General features: G+C 34.4%; 1 long non-coding RNA gene across 1 annotated transcript; it reads left to right on the top strand.

The window, feature by feature from the left end:
- Nucleotides 1–939: 939 nt before the first annotated feature.
- LOC132741692 (uncharacterized) lies at nt 940–12,368 on the top strand. Its single transcript, XR_009627315.1, has 3 exons — nt 940–1,162; nt 11,301–11,459; nt 12,239–12,368. It is a non-coding gene; the product is annotated as an uncharacterized LOC132741692 (long non-coding RNA).
- The last annotated feature ends 856 nt before the right edge of the window (nt 12,369–13,224 follow it).

The following is a 13,224-nucleotide window of genomic DNA, read 5'->3' as shown; positions in this document are numbered from 1 at the left end:
AAGTTTTTTAACAAGGCCATACGTGGCTAATAAGTAATAGAAACAGTCACACAGTCCTTTGATGCAGCCATTTAGAACTTTTTCATGGCGGGCCATACGTGGCTACGCTCATAATAGCGAATTGACAGTCTATTACTGCCGACCTTTAAGTTTTTTCACGAGGCTACATAAGAAACCTTATTACTCTTGCTAGGGGGGGGGGAAATATCTTTCATTTACCAAAGTGGTCATATTTACCCCTTGTACAGGCAGAAATAAACAAGTTCAGCGGGTTTAACCGTTGAAGTATTTTCACGAGGCCATTGCGTGCAACCTGCAAGAGAAATATATAAGTCTATTACTACGGTTGTTTCAGTTTTAACACGGGGCCATATGTTGTTGTTCACAAGCAAATAGACAGTCTATAACTGCCAGCATTTAAAGATTTTTACACGGCCATACGTGGCTAAGTAATAGAAACAAATGCAACCGTTTAGAATTTTTTATGGGGTCATACGTGGCTACATAGGGACGTAATACTCTTGTTTAGCGGGTAAATATGTGGTATTTTCCAAGAGAGCATATGTAATCCTGTGCGGGATATATAAACAAGCTCGGCCTTTAACCATCAATGTACTTTCATGAGGCCATTGTGTGTACGTGGCTACCTGCAAGAGACAATATATAGTCATCTCAGTTTTTACATGGAACTATAATATGATTCGTGGTTATTGTCAAGAGGCAATGTACAGCTCGTTTTGAAGCCATAAAAAATAAAAGTATATATTGATATGATAATATTAATTAATATAGTCCGAGACGTTAGCCAGTTTATTTTCATAGGGCTATAAGAAGCAATTATATACGAATTATCATAATAAGTCTGACTGGACAAACCATTCGCTACGATCACCACTGTTCTTTATATGTAATGTTTTAAAGATTTTTTCCATTTGATAGAGTTCTACAATACTTTTTAAACGTTGCGTAATAAGCTGTATGATAGGCGGACCGAGGAAGAAAATACACAGATTTAGTGTTCTAGTGCCCAGCGGTTGATGGCCCACAATCACTGTAGCGATTGATCGCCATAAGAGAGACCCGTCCAATACTTCTGATTTAAATTGTTAAACTTATGTACAATACAGTAGGTTTGAAGTAACTTGAATTGCTAATGATATATGTAAGTTAACCTTTGGTTTTGAAAATTAATATTAGCTTATTTAATTTGGCTTGAACGGTTTGACCGATTATCCAACGTAAACAAAAACGATTTACACGATTTACTGTTTTTACAGACAGTTCATCTGGAGGATAAAGATCTTATATAGATCAAGCCTAATACTTTTTAAGAAAAAATATTTAAGGACTGATCAGTAGACTTTCAGTTTTTGCATGATAGTTCTAACATATGTATTAAGTCTTTTTTAAAAAAAATGAAAAGTTACATCCCCGGGTGGTTGGGCGTGGATATTTTTTGGAGATCTTTAGAAAACACTTCAGCAATGTCTTTTTGTTGAATTTTTATATGTGTTCTGCACATAAATCTTTTTATCAATATATTTACAGTTCAGCAGGGATAGATAAGCTGATGTATTACACCTGTTGTGTTTCAGGTGAATCAAAAGCAGGGACACACGTTTTTTAAAAGTAAAAATTTTATTTGTAAGTGTCTATACAAAATAGAGTGAAATAAGAATCCCTAAAGAAACGCCAACGCGGCAAAATTTATAATGATGCAGGCTCGGTTTGATTGAGCCTGTTCATGGACGGTACTGTCAAGTGCAAACTACCGTCCACGCCCCCTAGCACCGGCTTAAGCAGAATTCAACATTTAACATGAACTGGTAAAATTTAGAATTTTGAAACATCCGCAGATGTGTTCATATGGCGGTTATCATGGAACCTTCAATGTGACACGTTAGTGCCATTCCATGCAAAGCGGCATATGGTCCCCAAGTAAAAAAATGCGTGTGCCCTAAACGAGAAAACAATGGGCAGAACTAAATAAAATAGAATTTTAACCCCTGGTCTCATATACAGTGCAAATATAAGTAGAAAGGATTCTGACACATGATAAATTGATTATTTGGAAAATGTGCATAAGCTGCTTCTGGTGATTCCCTATATTTTGTTGGTTTGTTTTTATTTATTTCAGTTTTTGCTGGGTAGTGTGGGGGTTGTGTTCATTGAACGCCGCCTTTCCTTGTTGATCTTGTTTATCATACTGATTGTTCAAAGTACATAAAATATAAGGCCAAATAAAAAAATATGTCTGGTTCAGGAAACATTGGCCCAAAAATGAGGGTAGGGATTTTCATTTTTTTTTTTAAATGTCTTATTTTCCATTTTCAGATGTGTTGCTTGCATAACATACTTAAACAGAGATTGAAGCAGCTCCCGTAAATGAATCACTTTTATCAAACAAATGCCCTAAAACATGTTACTTCACCTTTCAAAATGTTGCTTCTTGGATTGCCGTTGACATTTTGAGATTGGCCAAACATTAAGTTGACTAAAACAATGCATGTACATAAAAGTTTATTAAGTAACTCATATCATATATTTGAAACAATGAACAGCAAAATTCATTGCTTTTTCATATTCAAAAATATTGAAGCTTATTAAACTTTTCGTTCCCAAAAAATTTCGTTGCAAAAATCCAAAAAAAAGTTTAGGGTAGGGGGTAAAAAAATAGGGTAGGTCGGGTTCCCTGAACCAGACATATTTTTAGTCCCCTACCGGTTTACCGGAGGGGACTTTAGGTTTACCCTCTGTCCGTCAGTCCGTCTGTCCGTCCGTCAGTCCGTCCGTCCACAAAACTGGATCCCGCGATAACGCAAAAAGTACTGAAGATATTTTAATGAAACTTGATATATGAATAGATGGCAGTATGGAGATTATGCACGTCTTTTTCTTTTCTTCCTATGTTGAAAATTCTGGTTGCTATGTCAACAAATAGACTGAAAATATGGCAAATTTTACACATAACCTGGATCCCGCGATAACGCAAAAAGTACTGAAAATATTTTTATGAAACTTGATATATGGATAGATGGCAGTATGGAGATTATGCACGTTTTTTTCTTTTCTTCCTATGTTGAAAATTCTGGTTGCTATGGCAACAAATAGACTGAAAAATATGGCAAATTTTACACATAACCTGGATCCAGTGATAACACAAAAAGTACTGAAAATATGTTTATGAAACTTGACATATGGGTAGATGGCAGTATGGAAATTATGCACATCCTTTTTTATCTTCCTATGTTGAAAATTCTGGTTGCTATGGCAACAAATAGACTGAATTTCAAGATTTCTGATTCTAGTTTTTAAGTTTTTTCACTATAAGTTCTTTATTTCTTAAGGTATTTTCTTCAAACTTTAAATATAAGTTACTTGTCATCAACCACATCATATGTGACAAGGTTTACAACTCTAGCACAAAATTTATCAGAATTACCTCCCTTGAACTTAAAATTTTCATGAAAAAAACATTGTTTTTTTTAATAACTTCTTTTTCTGAATGTATCTACTTCAAACTTCATATAAATGTTTCTTATTGTCACTCAACATTTGTGAGTGTTCAATACTCTAGCAAGACTATTTCCAGAATTATGCCCCTTTTGAACTTTGACTTTTTTTTGAGAAATTGGTAATTTTTACTCCAACTTCTTCAATCATGATAGGATTTTAAAAATGTTATATTTTGATAACAGGGATGTTTAAAAAATAACTTTAGAGTGTCCTTCAGTCCGTCTGTCTGTACATAAAAACTGTTTACTGTGATCATTTTTAAAGAACTTTTTCAACAAATTTACTTAAAATAGGAACCTAAGTGAATGGCCAATGGCCCTTCAGAATGTTGCTTGGGCTCTTACCGGTAGGGGACTTATGGATTGCTTGCAATACTATGATAATTGCTTGTTTATTTTGGCCTAAGTCAAATTTGGGACAAATATTTTTTTGTCCCAGACACAGTGTAAATGTTAGTAGAAAGGATTCTCAATTTGACACATGATAAATTAAATTGATTATTTAAAAAATGTGCTTGTTGGTTTGTTTTTATTTATTTCATGAAATGTTTTTTTTTACATTGGGACAGTTAAAAAGACATTGTAAAATAAAATGGCCTTTGTATTAAATGCCCATGAATTAATGTGTTTCTATTATTAGTCCCCTACCGGTTTAACCGGAGGGGACTTTAGGTTTACCCTCCGTCCGTCTGTCCGTCTGTCTGTCTGTCCGTCCGTCTGTCAGTCCGTCCGTCCGTCCACAAAACTGGATCCCGCGATAACGCAAAAAGTACTAAAAATATTTTTATGAAACTTGATATATGGATAGATGGCAGTATGGAGATTATGCACGTCTTTTTCTTTTGTTCCTATGTTGAAAATTCTGGTTGCTATGGCAACAAATAGTCTGAAAATATGGCAAATTTAACACATAAACTGGATCCAGTGATAACTCAAAAAGTACTGAAAATATTTTTATGAAACTTGAAATATGGGTAGATGGCAGTCTGGAGATTATGCACATCTTTTTCTTTTCTTCCTATGTTGAAAATTCTGGTTGCTATGGCAACAAATAGCCTGAATTTCAAGATTTCTGATTTAAATTTTTCAGCTTTTTCACTATAAGTTCTTTATTTCTTAAGGTGTTTACTTCAAACTTTAAATATAAGTTTCTGGTCATCAACCACATCATATGTGACAAGGTTTACAACTCTAGCACAAAAATTATCAGTATTACCTGCCTTGAACTTAGAATTTTATGGAAAAAAAATGTTGTCTTTTTTAAATTACTTCTTTATTTCCTAATGTATCTACTTCAAACTTCATATATATGTTTCTTATTATCACTCAACATTTTTGAGAAGGTTAAATACTCTAGCAAGACTATTTCCAGAATTATGTCCCCCTTGAACTTGGATTTTTTTTCGAGAAATTGGTATTTTTTACTCCAACTTCTTCAGTCCTTACAGGATTTACTTTAAAATAGCACATCGTAATAATATGACAAGGCTGTATAAACATAATTTCCTTACTAGGCAGGGAAACTTAACACATTACTGTGATATAGACAAACTTAGAACTCAAAAGATTTAAGTTCATTCATGTCATTCATTCACTTGGTAAAATTGAATGGCAAATGGCCCATCAGAATGTTGCTGGGGTTCTAACCGGTAGGGGACTTATGGATTGCTTGCAATACTATGATAATTACTTGTTATTATTAATTTACCCTCATGTATTTATGAGTAATATATAATTAATCTTACAAACACATACAGGGTTGTCATTAACATTTTTTGCAGAAGGTTTGTTTTGAACTTGAGGCGGTCATTTCTGTCTTTATCATGCATAACAAAGAGTGTTTTCTTAATTTTGAGGCGGCCTATAATGCATTTGAGACAGGCATTTTGGCCTCCTGCCGCCTCTTAATGACAACCCTGCACATATCTGGCACAAGAACTGGGATTTAGATTTTAATTTTTTATCGAGACTAGTACTACAATTCAAGTATGGAGAAAAAAGTATCATACTGTTGTTTTTTTTTACGATGATTGACAATAAAAGAAAAATAAGTAATAAAAATATATATACATTAAATTTTGTGCTCTTCTTTCATGTTGCCATTCTTACCCTACAACAGAGACCTTACTGTAAGGCTTACATTTCATTTAATGTTAAAGATAACACGAAGCTCCAGTGAAGACAAAGGATTTGTTATTTATTAAAACATGTCTTTTATCTCTTTATCAGTTCCGATAATTACAATTAGCAAATAAGTAATAAACATGTGGTCCAATTAAACCCTCCGGAATGTCACATGATGCCCTAGGGGTGGTATATTGTATTTGAAAAAGATAGTAGTGATATGCAGAGCTCCAGATAATTTTTTCGGCCAAGGGGTTTTTACCCCTCAAAATTTAGAGTGAGGGGTAAAATGTAAAATCTGAAAAACTTAAGGGGTAAAATCTGTCAAAAAAGCATTTTGCATTTTTTATAAACAAATTAAACTTATTGTTTTTGTTTGTTTGTTTATTTTCTTTTTTTAGAAAAACCTTTAAAAATAAAATACTGATTCAATGTGAAGCAATACAAAACGTGCCCTGTAAAGTCAGACTTCCAGAGTATACTGGAACTCAAGTTTAGGATACACAGCAAAATTATCAGGGCCTCCATTTTCAAAATTTGGAAGTCAAAGACTTCAAAATCTCTGATATTGGAAGTCACATTATATTGGTAAAGAAGGAAAAGTAATAGATTTTCGGAAGTCACATGCCAAAATGAAGGAGTAAATGACTCCCAAACTTCCACTAGTGGAAGCCCTGAAATTAATACATGTATATTTTCTAGGAGTCAATATTTTTCTTTCATTATTTCTGTTGGCATGTAGCTTATCATGTGCTCCAGTTTGAACAATTATAGTTGAAATTAGAATTAAAGAAAAATAAACAAGATTTTTTATCTTTCCTTAAAAAAAGTATTGGTCTGAGAGAAAATTGTCCGTAACTGTAGACTGGGTACGAAAATATTGAATACAAAACTGCAGGTGAAAAACATGTTATTTTGTTCCAACAACAAAAGTGAAAGAAATTAAAATATATTTAACCAGGTTTTCCGAAGGAAAAAACTGGTTATTAGATTGAGGTATGTCGGCGGGCGGAAGTGCGGGCGGGCGTAAACAATTTCTTCTGTGCGCAACTCCTCCTACATTTTTCAACGGATTTTGACCAAACTTTCACAGAAGCTTTGTCATCATGTGACCTGGCGCATATTGTCGGGGTTTTGTGATTGGATAATATTTGACCTCATTATGGCCCTTTGTTATTTTTGCTTATATAGAATATATAGTGAATAATTTCTTCTGTGCCCAACTGTTCCTACATTTCTCAATGGATTTTGACCAAACTTTCACAGAAGCTTTGTCATCAAGTGACCTGGCGCATATTGTCGGGGTTTTGTGATTGGATAATATTTGACCTAATTATGGCCCTTTGTTTTTTTGCTTATATAGAATATATAGTGAATAATTTCTTCTGTGCCCAACTGTTCCTACATTTCTCAATGGATTTTGACCAAACTTTCACAGAGGCTTTGTCATCAAGTGCCCTGGCGCATATTGTCAGGGTTTTGTGATTGGATAATATTTGACCTAATTATGGCCCTTTGTTTTTTTCCCAATATAGGATATATAGTGAACAGTTTTCTGTGCGCAACTCCTCCTACATTTCTCAACGGAATTTGACCAAACTTTCACAGAGGCTTTGTCATCAAGTGCCTTAGGGCATATTGTCATGGTTTTGTGATTGTGTAATATTTGACCTAATTATGGCCCTTTGTTTTTTTTCCTTATACAGATTATATAGTGAACAATTTTTACCATGCGCAACTTCTCCTACATTTCTCAACAGATTTTGACCAAACTTTCACAGAGGCTTTGTCATCAAGTGCCCTGGCGCACATTGTCGGGGTTTTTGTGATTGGATAATATTTGACCTAATTTATGGCCCTTTGTTATTTTTCCTTATACAGAATACATGTATATAGTGAGAAAAATTTTTCTGTGCTGAACTCCTACATTTCTCAACGGATTTTGTTCAAACTTTCACAGTAGCTTTGTCATCCAGTGCCCTGGCGCATGTTGTTAGGTTTTGTGTGATTGAATAATTTTTATTTAATTATGGCCCTTTGTTTTTTTTCCTTATACAGAATATAATTATAGTGAACACTTCCTCTGTGGCAATTCCTCCTACATTATTCATGTTTTACATTGCACATAGTTACATTGTTTGTTGCTTGTATTTGTATTTCAAATACAACATATTTATCTACAATGGTGATTATTGAAAACCTGGTTTCATGGCATTGCCATGTTTCTTGTTTTGTTTATATTGAGACATAAAACATGTCAATAGATGCCTAAACAAACTTAATACTATCTTAACTCCTACGATGATTATCTGGCAAAATTTTATAGGTTGATCTACGGGAGTTTACCTCCCTTCTGTACTTCCTGCTACTTTCGATTTTAACATGCGTTGTTGACAACAGAACTTTTAGTTTTCAATGCAATAAAATGGAAATATATTGTATTTTTAGCTCACCTGTCACAAAGTGACAGGGTGAGCTTTTGTGATCGCTTTTCGTCCGGCGTCCGTCCGTCCGGCGTCCGTCCGTAAACTTTTGCTTTAAATGACATCTCCTCATAAACCACTGAGCCAATTTCATCCAAACTTCACAGGAATGTTCCTTTGGTGGTCACCTTTAAAAATTGTTCAAAGAATTTAATTCCATGCAGAACTGACTGGTTGCCATGGCAACCGAAAGAAAAATCTTTAAATATCTTCTTTTAAACAACCCTAAGAGCTAGAGCTTAGATATTTGGCATGAAACATCTTCTAGTGAGTTGTCTACCAAGTTTGTTCAAATAAAAGCCCTGGGGTCAAAATTGGCCCCGCCCCAGGGGGTCATTGATTTTCCCTATATGCATATAGTAAAAAACTTAAAAAATCTTCTTTTAAAGAACCCAAAGAGCTAGAGCTAAGATATTTGGCATGAAACATCTTCTAGTGAGTGTCTAACAAGTTTGTTCAAATTAAAGCCCTGGGGTCAAAATTGGCCCCGCCCCGGGGGTCATTGATTTTCCCTATATGCATATAGTAAAAACTTAAAAAATCTTCTTTTAAAGAACCGTAAAAGCTAGAGCTTAGATATTTGGCATGAAACATCTTCTAGTGAATGTCTACCAAGTTTGTTCAAATAAAAGCCCTGGGGTCAAAATTGGCCCCGCCCTAGGGGGTCATTGATTTTCCCTATATGCATATAGTAAAAACTTAAAAATCTTCTTTTAAAGAACCCAAAGAGCTAGAGCTAAGATATTAAGCATGAAACATCTTCTAGTGAGTGTCTATCAAGTTTGTTCAAATTAAAGCCCTGGGGTCAAAATTGGCCCCGCCCCAGGGGGTCATTGATTTTCCCTATATGCATATAGTAAAAACATAAAAATCTTCTTTTAAAGAACCCTAAGAGCTAGAGCTTAGATATTTGGCATGAAACGCCTTCTAGTGAATGTCTACAAAGTTTGTTCAAATAAAAGCCCTGGGGTCAAAATTGACCCCGCCCCAGGGGGTCATAGATTTTCCCTATATGCATATAGTAAAAACTTAAAAAATCTTCTTTTAAAGAACCCAAAGAGCTAGAGCTAAGATATTTAGCATGAAACATCTTCTAATGAGTGTCTACCAAGTTTGTTCAAATAAAAGCCCTGGGGTCAAAATTGGCCCGCCCCAAAAACTTAAAAAATCTTCTTTTAAAGAACTCAAAGAACTAGAGCTAAGATATTTAGCATGAAACATGTTCTAATGAGTGTCTACCAAGTATGTTCAAATAAAAGCCCTGGGGTCAAAACTGGCCCCGCCCGGGGGGGTCATTGATTTTCCTTATATGTGTATAGCAAAAACTTAAAAATCTTCAGTCTGTTCAAATAAACAAATATAAGCCCTTGGGTAAAAATTGGGCTGGGGGTGGGGGGGGGGGGGGTGGGGGCTATATACAGGTGAGCGACCTCAGGGCCATCATGGCCTCTTGTTATGCTCAAAACATCCTCTATCTGAATATCAAATGTTTACACTTCTATTCTTTTACGCTTAAATTTTGACATACAAGCGTATTTTCATTTTTGTTGTGCGTAACTTTGACGCACGAATTTTGAAAGTGATGCGTATTTTAGATTTTCTATGCGTATTTTACGCTTATACGCATGCTATCTGGAGCTCTGGATATGGAGTTAAAAGTTTAATTCTTTCCAAATTACTGTAGCACAATGGCGCTGAAAATTGTTTCCTTGAACGGCTTTCAGTGTTATTCATTCTTGCTGATGAATGGCTGTCGATGTTATCATTAAAAAGAGGTGAACAGCTGATGATGTTACTAAAATTTTGATGACACTCCAACTTAAATACCCTATAACTTTAACAGAAAAGCGTTTTTGGAGGTATGGTTTGGAATATTTAATGACGAAATGTTGACGTTTACGAATCGTATGATATAAAAGGATTTATTATCATGAGAAAATATAAGTTTTTGTGACTTAAAAGTAAAAATGCCACATCTCTTCGGATAGTGTGGTTATTTTCAGACAAAATTCACGTGAAGTAAAGCTTGCACAGGGCCAGAAATTTGTTAGTAATGTATGCTCCTTTGGACGTTGACTATGAATCCATAACATTGATTTACTCAACACAGTTGGGATATGTTAGAAATAGATGAATACTTACCGTCCGTCAATTGTGTTTCGTGCGCCGACATGTATATACTGGTACAGCTGTCGACGTTGGACGCTGTCTGCCCATTTGATTGTACGGTGTGAGTAAAGTGCCCGGATATCCGACCTGACCAATTACAACCTAATATGAACTTAGGCAAAGCTTATAAACGGGGAAGTCTGTTAAAATAATAGTTCATTTTTTATTTTACATTTCCGTTTTAAAAGTGTTATTCGGTATTTCATGCACAGACACTTGGGATGTGGAGCTCAAAACACCTTTAAAAAGCAAATAAAATGTATATATTATACTCAACATCACTAATTCCGCGTCATCACTTATTACACAGTAGTGGCATATTTTCATGTGACCAGTGTTAAAATTGGTCAGAATTGTCATATTTTATTCATACACCTATACTACAAAGTTTTTGTGCAAAATATTTCAAATCTCTAGATTTTTACGTAAAACAGAACAACATTTTACAAATTTCTGCAAAAAGCAACAATAGTCCATTGAACTTGTGCGTATGTCTGAAATAATCATCATTTTCTAAATGTTCTTGTTTGTTGAAAAAATAAATTTTGAGTAACAAAGTAAGAATAATTGTAATATTTAAAATCAAGCAAAATAACATGTAGAAATTTTAACTGAAACATGAAAAAACTTAAATGTAACACCATTACCGCGCATGACGCATAAGGTTGACAAGTGTGAAACATAGCTTTTACAGTTAACACTGTTGCAGGTGTATTTCAAGGACCTAACGACAAGCAGATTTTGAGATTATGGTGATATTTATGCGAGAAAAATTGGGGAAATCACCCCCAAGAATGATCCCTGTCAGTGTATAGCATCTACCAATATATATTTCATTAAAGAAATAATTGAATCAATCTGAAAACCGCTTACATTGCAGAAATTTTGGATAGGCAATGGTAGATTGTTGTTTTATTTAATATCATACCAATTACCACACTAGAAATTAATTTGATTGATGTTAGTGATCTGTCAACATAGTTTGATAATTTGTTTTCATTGTTTACAGATAATTTTTGCAGTATAGATTGAGCAGGTTCTAATTTTGTGAGAATAATGGCCTACAAAGATACTCATCGTATGTTTCTACAGTCTTTCATGTCCAGGGGAATCTTAAATGTAAACGATGTCTTCAAATTGCTAGAAAGTTGCTGTGACAAGTATGGAGGTACAAAAATAATATAAACTTTGTCATATTCCTAAGATCAAAATGAGTTTGCTTTTCATATTTATATTGTTTCATAGAATTTATGAATAAATTGATAAGAATTTGTGTTCTATAATCTGGGAATCATTTTCATGTGGGGATTATATTTGACAACCTGTAATACAGATACAGGTTCATGGTATAACTCGAGACGTGCCTGCTGGTGCCTGCAGGGTTTTTTCCATGATTTTGGGAACATGACCCATACCCATGGAATTGAGAATTTCAGCGATGTTTTGTTAAAAATTTGGGAAAATGCATGACTTAAATTTTGCAGTGATTAAATGAATGCAAAGAATTACTGTCTAGGATGGCATCTTCAAACATTCAAGCACCATAATATGGAAGAAGACCATATTTTTAAAAAATTTAGAGTTTGTTATTCATTATTTTTATTTTGTAACTTTCAATTGGGATTTTTTTTCCTGTGGATTTGGCAAAAAATACACCATTTAAAATATTTTTCAATTCATGGGAATATGACCAAATATTGGCTAAAAATAAGCCCAAAAAATATCTCTGGGCCCTGAAATAATGCACAACTGGGCACCTTAGGTCTTCCTACACCAGTAAAGCTGGAAAGACACTAGTGTCGGTGTGACTTAAAATCTGTTAAACTGTTATGCTTTGTTTAAATAATCAGATTATTTAGGATCAGTTTTATGTGTATTAATCTATAATATTTTCCTGCCAGCGGGCTAAATTTACTGGTAACTATTGGGTTTTTTTTGCATTGACAGAGGTGATTGAAGATAAAAGGCAGCATTTGTTGAGATATGTTCACAGTATCAATGATGTTATAAGAGTTTTTGGGATGGAAATACGAAAAGTAATTGATGAAGTGGATGGTACCAGTCATTATGGTCTTGTAAGTATAAATAAATTTGTAGTTCAAGTAAACTTTTATACCAGCTTTTATTTTATTATATTGACCAATATCATATGTTTAATAGGTAGACAATGGGACTGAAATCAATAATATTGAATTGGAAGGATATTATTTGTAGTAACTAACGATTATTTAAGAATTCAAACAAAAGTTCTAGTCACTTTAAAAAATACAAAAAAAAACAACTAAAGAATACTTAAGTTCAAGAAAAAATGAGTATGCAACAGAATCTAGAAGAACAATTTATTTTCACGGAATGAAATTGTAGCTAGTATTTTTATATGCCCGAAAGAATTTCGGGCATATTATGTTATACCCCCTGGCGTCCGTCTGTCCGTCCGTCCGTACGTCTGTCCGTCCGTCCGTCTGTTAGCAATTTGGTTTCCGGAGCATAACTTAAGTTCCATTTGGCCCACAGTATTCAAACTTCATAGGATGATTGCCCATATTGGGTAGAAGACCCCTATTGATTTTGGGGTCACAAGGTCAAAGGTCAAGGTCACTATTAGTTAAATACTGAAAATGGTTTCCGGAGCATAACTTAAGTTCCATTTGACCCACAGTATTCAAACTTCATAGGATGATTGTCCATATTGGGTAGAAGACCCCTATTGATTTTGGGGTCACAAGGTCAAAGGTCAAGGTCACTATTAGTTAAATACTTGAAAATGGTTTCCGGAGCATAACTTAAGTTCCATTTGACCCACAGTATTCAAACTTCATAGGGATGATTGTCCATATTGGGTAGAAGACCCCTATTGATTTTGGGGTCACAAGGTCAAAGGTCAAGGTCACTATTAGCTAAATACTGAAAATGGTTTACGGAGCATAACTTAA

Source organism: Ruditapes philippinarum, unplaced genomic scaffold (genome assembly GCF_026571515.1).
Source record: "Ruditapes philippinarum isolate M1 unplaced genomic scaffold, ASM2657151v2 ctg21170_1_1_1_1, whole genome shotgun sequence".
NCBI classification, from domain to species: domain Eukaryota; kingdom Metazoa; phylum Mollusca; class Bivalvia; order Venerida; family Veneridae; genus Ruditapes; species Ruditapes philippinarum.
Note: the sequence above shows the minus strand (reverse complement) of the source record. Positions and strands in the feature narration are given on the sequence as shown.